Source organism: Girardinichthys multiradiatus, chromosome 22 (genome assembly GCF_021462225.1).
Source record: "Girardinichthys multiradiatus isolate DD_20200921_A chromosome 22, DD_fGirMul_XY1, whole genome shotgun sequence".
NCBI classification, from domain to species: Eukaryota; Metazoa; Chordata; class Actinopteri; order Cyprinodontiformes; family Goodeidae; genus Girardinichthys; species Girardinichthys multiradiatus.
In genome coordinates, this window is record NC_061814.1 from 17,858,762 (window position 1) to 17,871,768 (window position 13,007).

The following is a 13,007-nucleotide window of genomic DNA, read 5'->3' on the forward strand; positions in this document are numbered from 1 at the left end:
CTTAAATTTGTTTTTGTCTCTTGCTCCCATTTCTTCTTTGAGCATTGTGAAGCTCCACTTGGAACCTTCTTAAGTGCAAAATGCAAATTCTTGCTATTACTTAACTGGTCTTAAGATTTTGATCAGGAGTCTCTGTCTGTCTCTCTCTCTCTCTCTCTGGATATGTATGTGTATATATATTAATACATGTGCCTTGCACATGTCCAGCTTTGTTAAAGCTCTGGGAACAGGTGATGGTGATGTAATGCTGTTTGCCAGTTTTAGTTTAAATTAGATTAAATGGAAGACTAAACATACTGTAGAGGCTACAGTCACTGGGCAGTGGACTCAGCAGTAATGCCATGTAAGCTACCAGAATAATAAAAGTAAAGATATGTACAGTTGGGTCCTAAATTATTCATATCCTTGGCAGATTTAGATGTGAAAATATTTGTGCTTAACCAAGAAATGTGTTCCTGATAGTAAATGAGATATGCGTCTCTCAAAAGATATTAAAACACGTACTGGGAGCATTATTTTTGAGTATTGGCAGTGATATTAGAACAACAGATGAAAGAGTAATTTGAGCAATGTCATTCTTAAAACAGCAAACTCTGCACACATATGGAATAAATTCCCAACAACTTTTCTCCAAAATATAATCATTTAATAACAATTCAATTCCAAGTTCAAACATTTTCGTTTAACAAATTCTTTACTAGGACAATTACTAAAAAACTCAATTAAAACTATCAAGCAAAATGAAGAAATAAAGACAGCTAATGAACTATGTATCGATAAAGGAACAAGGAAACCAATAAAAAATATACAAATATATCACAGTTTAATGTGGTTATTTATGCTTAATCGGGGTTTATCTTGAGGAATTTAGAAATGAGGTCAGATTAGTTGTTTAAACTAATTAAGAACAGCAACTGGTATGTCTTCAACCAGTCACAATGCGCAATCAGCAGGTAAGTAAAACATTATTTTAAGAAAATAATATTTTAATGAATTTGCCAAATTGGAAGCCAAAAACCCTTTTGAAAAATTGATTCTTAATGTTATGCTATTTTAATTAGCCACCATTATTTTCGTAAAAACAATATTTAAGAAAATATTATTTGATAAATTATAAATCAGTAATCTGGACAATTGATCTAAATGTTTTTTTTAACTAGCTGTCACATGGATTTGGTCTCAGTTGCAGCTGGGTTAACTTACGCCCTAATTATTTTGTGCAAAATTGATACAGCTTTTACATTGTATCTTTTGAGAGATTCATTGTTCATTTAAAAAAAAATCGTTTGATTGAAAATCTAAATCTGCCTGGGGTATCAATAATGTTGGGCTTAACTGTATGTACAGTGGTAGCTTCTACCCAATAGACAAAATTATATAATTTTGAATTTCAGTCTTTATTACACTGAAAGCACAGATGATCTATGGCTAACATTCCAGTGCCAACACTGCTATATGAAGTTTGTCGGTGCCTGGAGAGCCACTTTAACAAAGTAAAAGTTATCTTTTTACTACTGTTAAATGTGCATAAAGTTATGGGTGGCTGGTTAACATATGCATTTATTACTCTTCAATAGCTAAAATACATCTCAGACCTTTCCTTAATCTCTATACGTATGACTACCCACCACTGGTGCTTAATGAGTTTTCTATGTGAAACAGCCATCGATGGTGCACTAAGTGTAGAAACGCAACAGCTGCTACAGACTGACTAAGTCAAATTATACCCCTAGCTACCTTTTTTGCACCACTATCAAAAAAACTTCATATTATACTCTAACACTATACTATACTATACTCTAACCCCTCCTTGAACCGTCACCTTAACGTGGTGGAGGGGTTTGAGTGCTCAAATGATCCTAGAGGCTATGTTGTCTGGGGCCTAAATGCCCCTGGTAGGGTCTCCCATGGCAAACAGGTTCTAGGTGATGGGTCAGACAAAGAATGGTTCAAGAACCCCTCATGAAGAACACAATATCGAGGCACGTGACGTCGCCCGGTACGGCGGAGCCGGGGTCCCACCCTGGAGCCAGGCCTGGGGTCGGGACTCGTCGGAGAGCGCCTGGTGGCCGGGTTGCTCCTCGCGGGACCCGGCCGGGCCAAGCCCGAACGAGAGACGCGAGGCCATCCTCCAGTGGGCCCACCACCTGCAGGGGGAACCGTGAGGGACCGGTGCAAAGAGGATTGGGTGGCGGACGAAGGTGGAGACCTCAACGGCCCGATCCCTGGATGCTTAGGCTGGCTCTAGGGACGTGGAATGTCACCTCGCTGGGGGGGAAGGAGTCTGAGCTTGTGCGGGAGGTCGAGAGATATCGACTAGAAATAGTCGGGCTCGCCTCCACGCACAGCGTGGGCTCTGGAACCCATCTCCTTGAGAGGGGTTGGACTCTCTTCTACTCTGGAGTGGCCCACGGGGAGAGGCGTCGGGCTGGTGTGGGTTTGCTTGTTGCCCCCCAGCTCAGCCGTCTCGTGTTGGGGTTTACCCCAGTGGATGAGAGGGTTGTATCCCTGCGCCTTCGGGTTGGGGAGAGGTCTCTGACTATCATTTCAGCCTACGGGCCGAGTGGTAGTGCAGAGTACCCTGCCTTCTTGGCGTCCCTGTCGGGGGTGCTGGATAGTGCCCCTCCCGGGGACTCCATTATCCTGCTGGGGGACTTCAACGCCCACGTGGGGAACGACAGTGACACCTGGAGAGGCGTGATCGGGAGGAATGGCCTCCCCGATCTGAATCCGAGTGGTGTTTTGTTATTGGACTTCTGTGCTAGTCACGGATTGTCCATAACGAACACCATGTTCAAACATAAGGGTGTCCATCAGTGCACTTGGCACCAGGACACCCTAGGCAGGAGGTCGATGATCGACTTTGTTGTCGTATCATCAGACCTTCGGCCGCATGTTTTGGACACTCGGGTGAAGAGAGGGGCTGAGCTGTCCACTGATCATCACCTGGTGGTGAGTTGGATCCGCTGGAGGAGGAGAAAGCCGGACAGACTCGGCAGGCCCAAGCGCATAGTGAGGGTCTGCTGGGAACGCCTGGCGGAGCCCTCGGCCAGGGATGTATTCAACTCCCACCTCCGGGAGAGCTTCGACCAGATCCCGGGGGATGTTGGAGACATAGAGTCAGAGTGGACCATGTTCTCTGCATCTATTGTCGATGCTGCTGCCCATAGCTGCGGCCGTAAGGTCTGCGGTGCCTGTCGTGGCGGCAATCCCAGAACCCGGTGGTGGACACCGGCAGTAAGGGATGCTGTTAAGCTGAAGAAGGAGTCCTATCGGCTGTGGTTGGCTTGTGGGACTCCTGAGGTGGCTGACGGGTACCGTGAGGCCAAGCGTGCTGCGGCCCGGGCTGTGGCAGAGGCAAAAACTCGGGCCTGGGAAGATTTCGGTGAGGCCATGGAGAAGGACTACCGGTTGGCCTCGAAGCGATTCTGGCAAACCGTCCGACGCCTCAGGAGGGGGAAGCAGTGCTCTGCCAACACTGTTTATAATGGGGGCGGGAGACTGCTGACCTCGACTGAGGACATTATCGGGCGGTGGAAGGAGTACTTCGAGGATCTCCTCAATCCTGCCATCACGCATTCCGTGGTGGAAACAGAGGCTGGGGACTCGGGGTTGGACTCTTTCATCACCCAGGCTGAAGTCACCGAGGTGGTTAAAAAGCTCCGCGGTGGCAAGGCTTCGGGGGTGGATGAGATCCGCCCTGAGTACCTCAAGTCTCTGGATGTTGTAGGGCTGTCATGGTTGACACGCCTCTTCAACATTGCGTGGCGGTCGGGGACAGTGCCTCTGGACTGGCAGACTGGGGTGGTGGTCCCCCTTTATAAGAAGGGGGACCGGAGGGTGTGTTCCAACTACAGGGGGATCACACTCCTCAGCCTCCCTGGTAAGGCCTACGCCAGGGTATTGGAGAGGAGAGTCCGACCGATAGTCGAACCTCGGCTTCAGGAGGAACAGTGTGGTTTTCGTCCCAGCCGTGGAACACTGGACCAGCTCTATACCCTCTACAGGGTGCTCGAGGGTTCATGGGAGTTTGCCCAACCGGTTCACATGTGTTTTGTGGACCTGGAGAAGGCATTCGACTGTGTCCCTCGTGATGCCCTGTGGGGGGTGCTCCAGGAGTATGGAATCGGGGGCCCTTTATTAGGGGCCATCCGGTCCCTGTACGAGCGGAGCAGGAGTTTGGTCCGCATTGCCGGCACTAAGTCGGACCTGTTCCCAGTGCATGTTGGACTCCGGCAGGGCTGCCCTTTGTCGCCGGTCCTGTTCATAACTTTTATGGACAGGATTTCTAGACGCAGCCAAGGGCCGGAGGGGGTCTGGTTTGGGGACCAGTGGATTTCGTCTCTTCTTTTTGCGGATGACGTGGTCCTGCTGGCCCCCTCTAGCCAAGACCTACAGCATGCGCTGTGGCGGTTCGCAGCCGAGTGTGAAGCAGCTGGGATGAGGATCAGCTCCTCCAAGTCCGAGGCCATGGTACTCGACCGGAAAAGGGTGGCTTGTCCTCTTCAGGTTGGAGGGGAGTTCCTGCCTCAAGTGGAGGAGTTTAAGTATCTCGGGGTCTTGTTCACGAGTGAGGGAAGAATGGAGCGGGAGATCGACAGACGGATCGGTGCAGCTGCCACAGTAATGGGGGCGCTGTGCCGGTCCATTGTGGTGAAGAGAGAGCTGAGCCGAAAAGCAAAGCTCTCAATTTACTGGTCGGTCTACGTTCCTACCCTCACCTATGGCCATGAACTTTGGGTCATGACCGAAAGAACAAGATCCCAGATACAAGCGGCTGAAATGAGCTTCCTCCGTAGGGTGGCCGGGCACTCCCTTAGAAATAGGGTGAGGAGCTCGGCCATTCGGGAGGGGCTCGGAGTAGAGCCGCTACTCCTCCACATCGAGAGGAGCCAGTTGAGGTGGCTCGGGCATCTATACCGGATGCCTCCTGGACGCCTTCCTCGGGAGGTGTTCCAGGCACGTCCCACCGGGAGGAGGCCCAGGGGACGGCCCAGGACACGCTGGAGGGACTATGTCTCTCGGCTGGCCTGGGAACGCCTTGGGCTCCCCCTGGAGGAACTGGAGGAGGTGTCTGGAGAGAGGGACGTCTGGGCGTCTCTGCTGAGTCTGCTGCCCCCGCGACCCGGTCCTGGATAAGCGGAAGACGACGAACGAACGAACGATTATACTCTAACATATTATACCCTAAACCCTATTTTTTATAGAAAAGCAGAGCTCATGCTCCTCATGTGCAACCTCAGATTTTGGGACTTATCTCATGACATCCTGCAGAGCAGCAGTTATTCCAGAATTGGTCTAAAATTCTCAAGCAAAAGAAGACAATAAAAATAACTAAAATCATCCTTTAGTTTTATTGAATCAGAGTACATCCCTGAATGAACTTACGGTGTTGCAATATTTTGAGTCCATATTTGCGATATTAGCTGATGTCCAGATGGGCTGAGAAAGATGAAGGCAAGTCATGAAAAGCACCATGCTGAGTGATATTAACAGAACAAATGTTAAAACACAAATGCATCAGACGAGGAAAGATGACAGAAGTGAGATAAGTAAACAATAGAAAGGGAACAGGAAAACACAAAACTACAGACAGATTGTGATTATGTCAGAGAAAACGGCACATCACAAAGAGAGTGAGATGTTTCTTATTGCATGCAGTTCACATTTCTCTGGAGTGAATCAATCTTGATTATTATCTCAGAAAATACGTGAATGTCTGTTGATAAAAATCAGTTATCAAAAGACCCAAACACACATTTGCCTTATCAAAACAAGGCTTCCCACTTAACCGCTTTAACAATGAGCCCAATGCTGCCAGCGCATCACCTTCTTCCATCAATAATGTTAAATGGAAGACTACAACAGTTAAATGAAGGAAACAACACACACACACCAAAGTCATTGCAACGATAGGTCTTTGGTTACATGACCTATCGTGTGTATTTTTAGGCGTCATGTTGATGTGTTGATTTGGTTTGTCAACAATGGCTGAATCTCAGGATGTGAGAAGAAAGACAAGGACATCAGGGACACTATGCAGGGCTATAAACTGTTTCAACTATCAGAACAAATTTACAAAACAGGAGAGAATCACATTCCATAGTTTATCTTGCACAATGCCATAATGATAATTTCAATTATTTGAAATTCATATGCTTCTACTGATGGCAAGCATTTTCTTACATGGTCTGTAGCATAGATGTACTGGTTTCACTCTATTCCAGAAGCTAACTGTGTGATGTGAGTCTAAAACATCTGACAATAATATATTAGTATAATAATATGCTAAGACATGAAAGTATAAATGTTTTTTATTTTTAATGAAACTTTTCCTTTCTATAGCTTTTTCTTATTTGCATATCTGAAGAAAGCAGATTATAATGAATTAGAAGGGTTCTTAGATGGCCCCTTTATCTACGCTACCCAGCTATATAGCATTTAAATGTATTATTTAAAAGTTATAATTAATGAAAATAATCATATTTATAATAGTCTTGTATTACATTTACATTTATCAATATGTCCACCTTTACAACCCTGCAAAGATCATTACAATAACTTCAAAAGTTACTGAGAAACTGAGAAAAGGATTAAGATTTCAGGTGTAAATGAGTGGAATGGGGCGATGTTTGCACATCTATCAACACTTAAACATGGTGCCTTAAGGGGCACGTCACAAACTGCAGTGCAGTCAGCTCTCCGATCTCTGTCTGTATATTTATGGTTTTAACACCGTCATCATCAGAATAATATTTATAATATTAACTATTTTCCTGTCATTACAAACACATTTAGGCTAAAAATGTTACGTATTGTACAACTGTTTATTTAAATGGGAAGACATAAGTATTGACATGTTCATTTGCATTACCACTGTCACATCTGGGCTTTTGTTTAATTCCATCCAATAAGGATGATTCAGATGTTTACCTGTGCTCTTGTTTTTGGTAATTTGAAGCACTTTGTGCATCAGAGGATAAGTTCATCTGAAGCATTTTTGTGAAAATGATTTTCACATCTTCATCTTCATGTTTACCAGATAGCGTTATGAAACAGAACATGAAATTATGCTGTGGATTCATAGATCCCTTAACAAAGATTCACCAGTAGTCTCATTTAGGTAGAAAAGACCCATAAAAAGGCAATTTTCTATTTTCCAGGTTGTGAAGAGTTGAATAGGATTTTACACTCAGTGGGGGATAATGGAAATTGACCATTAGCATCACTGCAGTTCTAAGATTTATAATTATAAGTCTTGTTGCAGACATGCAAGAACAGCTTTTAATATATCCAGCCCTTGAGTTTTAATCTGTATTTGCTGGACTAAATTAATCTCTGGTACTATATGTCTGATGTCCAGGGGATATAATTTACTACTGTGAAATCCTCTATTCCAGTTAACATCAATAGTATTGACAGGAATATGTACCTTAACTCTTATCGTTGCCTGACAGCAGAAGAGCTGTTTCAGGGAATGAGCAATGGACCTTTATCTTCTCCAAAGAGAGAGCAAAGTTGAGATTACTGTAAGTGACTGAAGGAAAGAGGGTGATAAGAATATATATCGTATCCACTGGAAAGGCAATTTTGCCATTCTCTTGAATGTTTAGGTCCAGCTACTTCATTATGATTTTTTTTTCGCATTGCTTCCTTCTGTGTGAACGGTGATGCTGTGGAAAGTGGCTTTAAAAAGCTGGTGACCCATTTGTTAGAAAAATGTGTAACATCAGCTTTATCTAAAAAAACATGAAATTTTGTTTTAGCTATTGGTCTCTAAATTATATAAATTTGTCAAAGATAAACCTGCGCTGTCAAACTGAGCAGACTTAGAATTTCTGACACTAATTGGCTACAATAAACTAAGATAAAAAAAAAGCAGGAAAAACTCATTGCTCTTAAAAACATTCTTGACAGTGGTTGTTGAGACAAATGGATTTTATGTACTGGCAGCTGTGTATTTGGTTCTGTTACATTTACGTCAGTGTTGTGATTATGAATATGATTACATTATTTACTATTTAATATTAATACTTTAATATTTTACTAAATAATAATTCAGTCTGTTATGGGTTCTCCTGTGAATACCAGCCCAATAAGGCGGTGGTATTAGGACAAAATTGATTTGCAGAACCAATCTTCTGGATGACTAATTCTCAACGGTGTTTAATTAGCTGCCTTTATTTATGAAAGTAATATTTAAAGAAATATTATTAACCAAATATTAAAATATTATTTAAGGAAATATTATTTTGGATAAGAACCAAACCTTTCAGGATAAATGGGTCTTAATCAGTTTAATTAGCTGCCGTTATTTAATTATTATTATTATGACGTATGGGCTGCACGGTGGCGCAGTTGGTAGCACTGTTGCCTTGCAGCAAGAAGGTCCTGGGTTTGACTCTGTGCTGGGGGTCTTTCTGCGTGGAGTTTGCATGTTCTCCTCGTGCATGTGTGGGTTCTCACCGGGTACTCCGGCCTTCTCCCACAGTCCAAAGACATGCCTGTTAGGTTAATTGGTCACTCTAAATTGCCCTTAGATGTGTGAATGAGTGTGGGCATTGTTGTTTGTGTGTTGACTGCAATGGGCTGGTGACCTGTCCAGGGTGTACCCCGCCTCTCGCCCATAGACTGCTGGAGATAGGCACCAGCTTTCCCGCAACCCACTATGGAAGAAACCAGATAGAAAATGACTGACTGACCTGAAATATTATTTTGAATAAAAACCAAACCTTTGGATAAATGGGTCTTAATGGTGTTTAATTAGTTATCACATTTAGTAAAATAATATTTAAGGAAATATTACTTCCTAGATTGGAAATTAACAACCTTTCTGGGTAAATGATCCTTAGCTGACTCAAAGTGGGCAAGTACGTGTTAAATAAAAACAAAACTGAAATTGGAATTTTTGAACCAAAGGAGGAATGATCAAGAGTTAGCAAATAGTTTAAATTACTACAGCTAGAAACTGTAGTACCAGTAGATTTGGGTCTGATCTGTAGAAACAGATCAGGCCTGGAATCTGGTGTAGTGATGAACTCAGACCTAAACCTCCAGAGGCACATAAAGACAATCACCAAGCCGGTCTTCTTTCACCTTAAGAACATTTCCAGGATTAAAGGACTAATGTCCCAGCAGGATCTTGAAAACCTCATCCATGTGTTTATCTTTACTGGAATTGATTACTGAAACAGTGTCTTCACAGATCTGTCTAAAACGTCAGACAACTGCAGCTGACCCAGAACGCTGCTGCCCACGTCCCCACTAAAACTGAGAAACTAGAGTAAATCAACACTGTTCTAAAGTCCTTATACTGGCTCCCTGTATCTCAGAGAATAGACTTTAAAAGACTTCTGTTAGTGTATAAATCACTGAATGGCTTAACACTAAAACACATTAAAGATTTGTTGTCCTTGTATCAACCTTCCAGACCACTCAGGTCTTCTGGTTCAAATCTACTCTGCATCCCCAGAATCAGAACCAAACATGGAGAAGCAGCATTCAGTTCATATGCTCCACTAATCTGGAACAAACTTCCAGAAAAGTGCAAAAATGCTGAAACTCTGAATTCTTTTAAATCAAGGTTAAAAGCCCATTTGTTAAGATTTGCTTTTGTTTATTCTATTTAAACTATTAACTAAAACATACTGGAGATAAAGGTTAATTAGGATTTCCCACCTTGGAACAGACAGCATAATGGACCTCATTGTCTACAGTGAGAACCAGTTCACCCCCCCCCCCCCCACCCCCCCCCCACCCCCCCCGCAACAGACTGTGGCTCCGCTGGGCTCTCCTAGAAGAAGTTAGGAGGACGGTATAGAGAACAAGGAAGTCTCTTACTTGTGGTCCAGGAATGGACCAGTTTTAAAAGGAATATTCCCCCATTATTGAGACCCATAATGGGTCCAAGAGTTTTAAAGAGTTGCCTTCTTCCCAGGGAAATTTTACATGAAATGGGCCTTAAAGCATCAAGTGCATTCATTAATTTTAGTATGTAGTCCAACTTGTTTTTTACATTTCATTACTTTCTTTTATAATGCCGCTGCAATATACTTTTTGTTTTTTTATCCCTTTCATTGTACTATTTTCATTATGTAAAGCACTGTGACTTGTCTTCTTGCTCAAATGTGTTATACAAATAAATTGCCTTGCCTTGCAGAAAGTAGCAAAGCGCATGTGTGCTGAACCTGGTTAAAATAGTTGTAACTTCAACTGATAAAGAATTTGTTTTAATGGAAACCCTAAACTAGGGATCTCCCGACCAGGTCTGATCAAGTGATTTAGGAATATTTAAGAATACTGTAGGCATCTCTTGATGCAGAGTCCAAGTCATTGAAACAAATTCCCTTAGGCTTTATATATGCTAGAAAACTGAGCTTGAGGTAAATAAATGCACACAAGCAATAAGGCAGTTCTGTAACCTCTGGACCATAAAATAGCATTTGTTTTTTAATAAATTGGATACACATATTTGGCCAGAGGTGTCTGTTGGTGTGGCTGACATAATCCCTGACTGTAAACCAGTTTAGTTTAGTAAAGGACATCATACCTATAGGTAAAAAATGCTTCAATTTGGACAGCAAGCCCTTACTTGGGATTTGACTAGGACATCCCTATTTCAATCCTGACCTAACCTAGAAGTTTTGTGAGCTAAATAGAACTAAACAGAGAAACTGTGTAGAAAAAAAGACATAGACAGAATTTTAATCAAAGTTCTTAAAGCCTTTAATTGTGAATTTAAATTGTGGACTATGTTGCTTTCTACCCTTACTAGCAATTTACCTGTTATATTCTCTAGTAGTAACCTCTATTTAAATTATGCAAGGTGTTTTAATATACGGTTCATGTGGGGTATAAAATAAATTTTAATATTCTTAATTGTTTTTAATTCACGGTAGATAATTCATTGGTTGCCCTTAAATAAGATCTTCTCCCTGATCCAATTGTAATTAAAATGAAAGGAAACTAAGTAACTTTTCCATGACAGAATTTAGAAAGAAGGGATTTAAACTGATGGAGCAGCTTAAAGTGAGAACCCTTTTCAGTTTTTTGTTAACATAATACAGACGTTTCAATATAAATGTTGTATTTAAAGCTGTTTTTATTTGATCAAAGTTATTACTGGAAAGACCAGTGTCACCATTATTGCAACAATTAACTTGTTGTTTAGACTCCTGTCTGTACAAGAATTATCCTCAGTCTTATTTAGACTGTAAAATTTCTACAAAACCCCAATGTATGCAATATTTACAAACAACTGCTGTAAGTTTTTTTTTCTTTTTTTTCTATTATTCTTATTACACCAATGAAATGAGACCAAGACACTAGTGGGATTCAATCTTCATAGGAAAATGGGCTATAAAGACTTTTTTCAGCCCAGAGTCTCTTCATAGCTTTCCATTGGTTGTCAATTTGACTCAGATTTGCTTGTTTAACTTTTCTCAAAATAGTCTAACTCATACTGGTTAACAAAGCACAGCTGACACAGAAATGGATAGGAATAATTTCAAGAGCTTCTGCATATAAATGATACATTAAACAGTTTTGCGATTTTGTTGACTTGTTTTATTCTATATATTCTGTTTTGAAGGATAAACATTTATGTGTGGCAGTAATTCTGTGAGCATTTTGAAAATATGTAGTGTATATTAGAACTGTTAAAAAACAAACTTACTCACTGATTTCTCCAACCACTGATAAACTGCTAAGAAACTGCCTCTTCACATCTGGTTGATGGATTAGGACATTTTTAGTTTCAAAGAACTCTCCTCTTTCTTGCACTGCTTATCTTGTACCCTCTTTTAAAGATCCATCGATTCTTAAGTGTAAAATCTATTCATTTATCAAATCAGTTAAAGTATTCCAGAAGTGAAAACATAATTTTAGGATATTTTAAAAGCATCCTTGCCAAAGGGGTCTATCTCTTTAGAGACGCATGAATAGAAATTGCTTTTAAATACTGACGTTAGATGTCGAATACCTGGCAGGGAATGAATGATGGTCTTTGTCTACTCTGGATCTAAGACTCATTATTCCTCTATTATAAACTTGCCACTGACTGTGGAGAACTACTCCCACTTGTCAGTGGAGTATCTTTGATCTAATGGGCCTGAGGTGTCCATTATGATGCCAAAATGACTGCAGATGCACTTTAGTCACTGTCTGCTATAAGAAGCTTTGAGATGGAAGTTGAAAGGCAGGAACTCTCTAAAAGAAGTTGGACTAGTTTTTTGTTGTTGTTTGTTTTACATACAGGAAGGTAAACATTTCTGTTTAAAGAATCATATTTTAGATTTAAAATTCAAACTTCAAAATAAAATCTCTAGCTTGAGCTTATTGGATATTGTGACATTAACAAGTACAGTAGCCTCTGAGAGTAATGTCTAACATTTTGATTTCAATAAAAAAAAAATTTCTAGGAAATTGATGTGTTTTTTTTTTCACTCAATGTCATGAGATGATACAATTTTTGTCTGACATAGAAAATAAGGTCTATGTCAAAATAAGAAGCATAAAAACAGATTGCCATTAGTGAGAAGAGAGTAAGTCATCTGGAGATCCAAGCTGTTCTCAGTCCCAGCATGACTTTGTGCTTGTGTCTGAAAATCATCTGTGATGAACGTCAAACATTTTGAAATTGGAAGATTTATTGCAATTCCATGTCAGTTATTCCTTAATATCCTCTTGGCAATGATTTCCTAAATTTACCCAGAGTCTGAGGTATCAATTACATCCAGCAAATCAAACAATTTGTCAATATAGATTTGAAAAAACCCGAACATTTAAGTCAGATGTTTTAGAGAGATTTTTCACCTCAACAAAATAATTTAACTAATCTTATTTTCTCCACCATCTGTTCCAGCAGCAACGGTGTAGCTTAAGCAATCTGTTATCCTATAAGTAATGCACCAATCTATCCGCCAGAGATCTCAGTTGCCCAGTTTGCCTTTATCAGCTCTGATTGGTGATTAGCAGGTCAGATACTAAAAATACTGGAATTAGACTTG

The 13,007-nt window shown here is 41.2% G+C and overlaps 1 protein-coding gene across 3 annotated transcripts in view; it reads left to right on the forward strand.

Annotated features, from left to right (window-relative positions):
• The window catches only part of grid1a (glutamate receptor, ionotropic, delta 1a), a 377,320-nt gene that overhangs the window by 191,905 nt on the left and 172,408 nt on the right, over positions 1–13,007 (forward strand). The gene's annotated exons all lie outside the window — the stretch shown is intronic.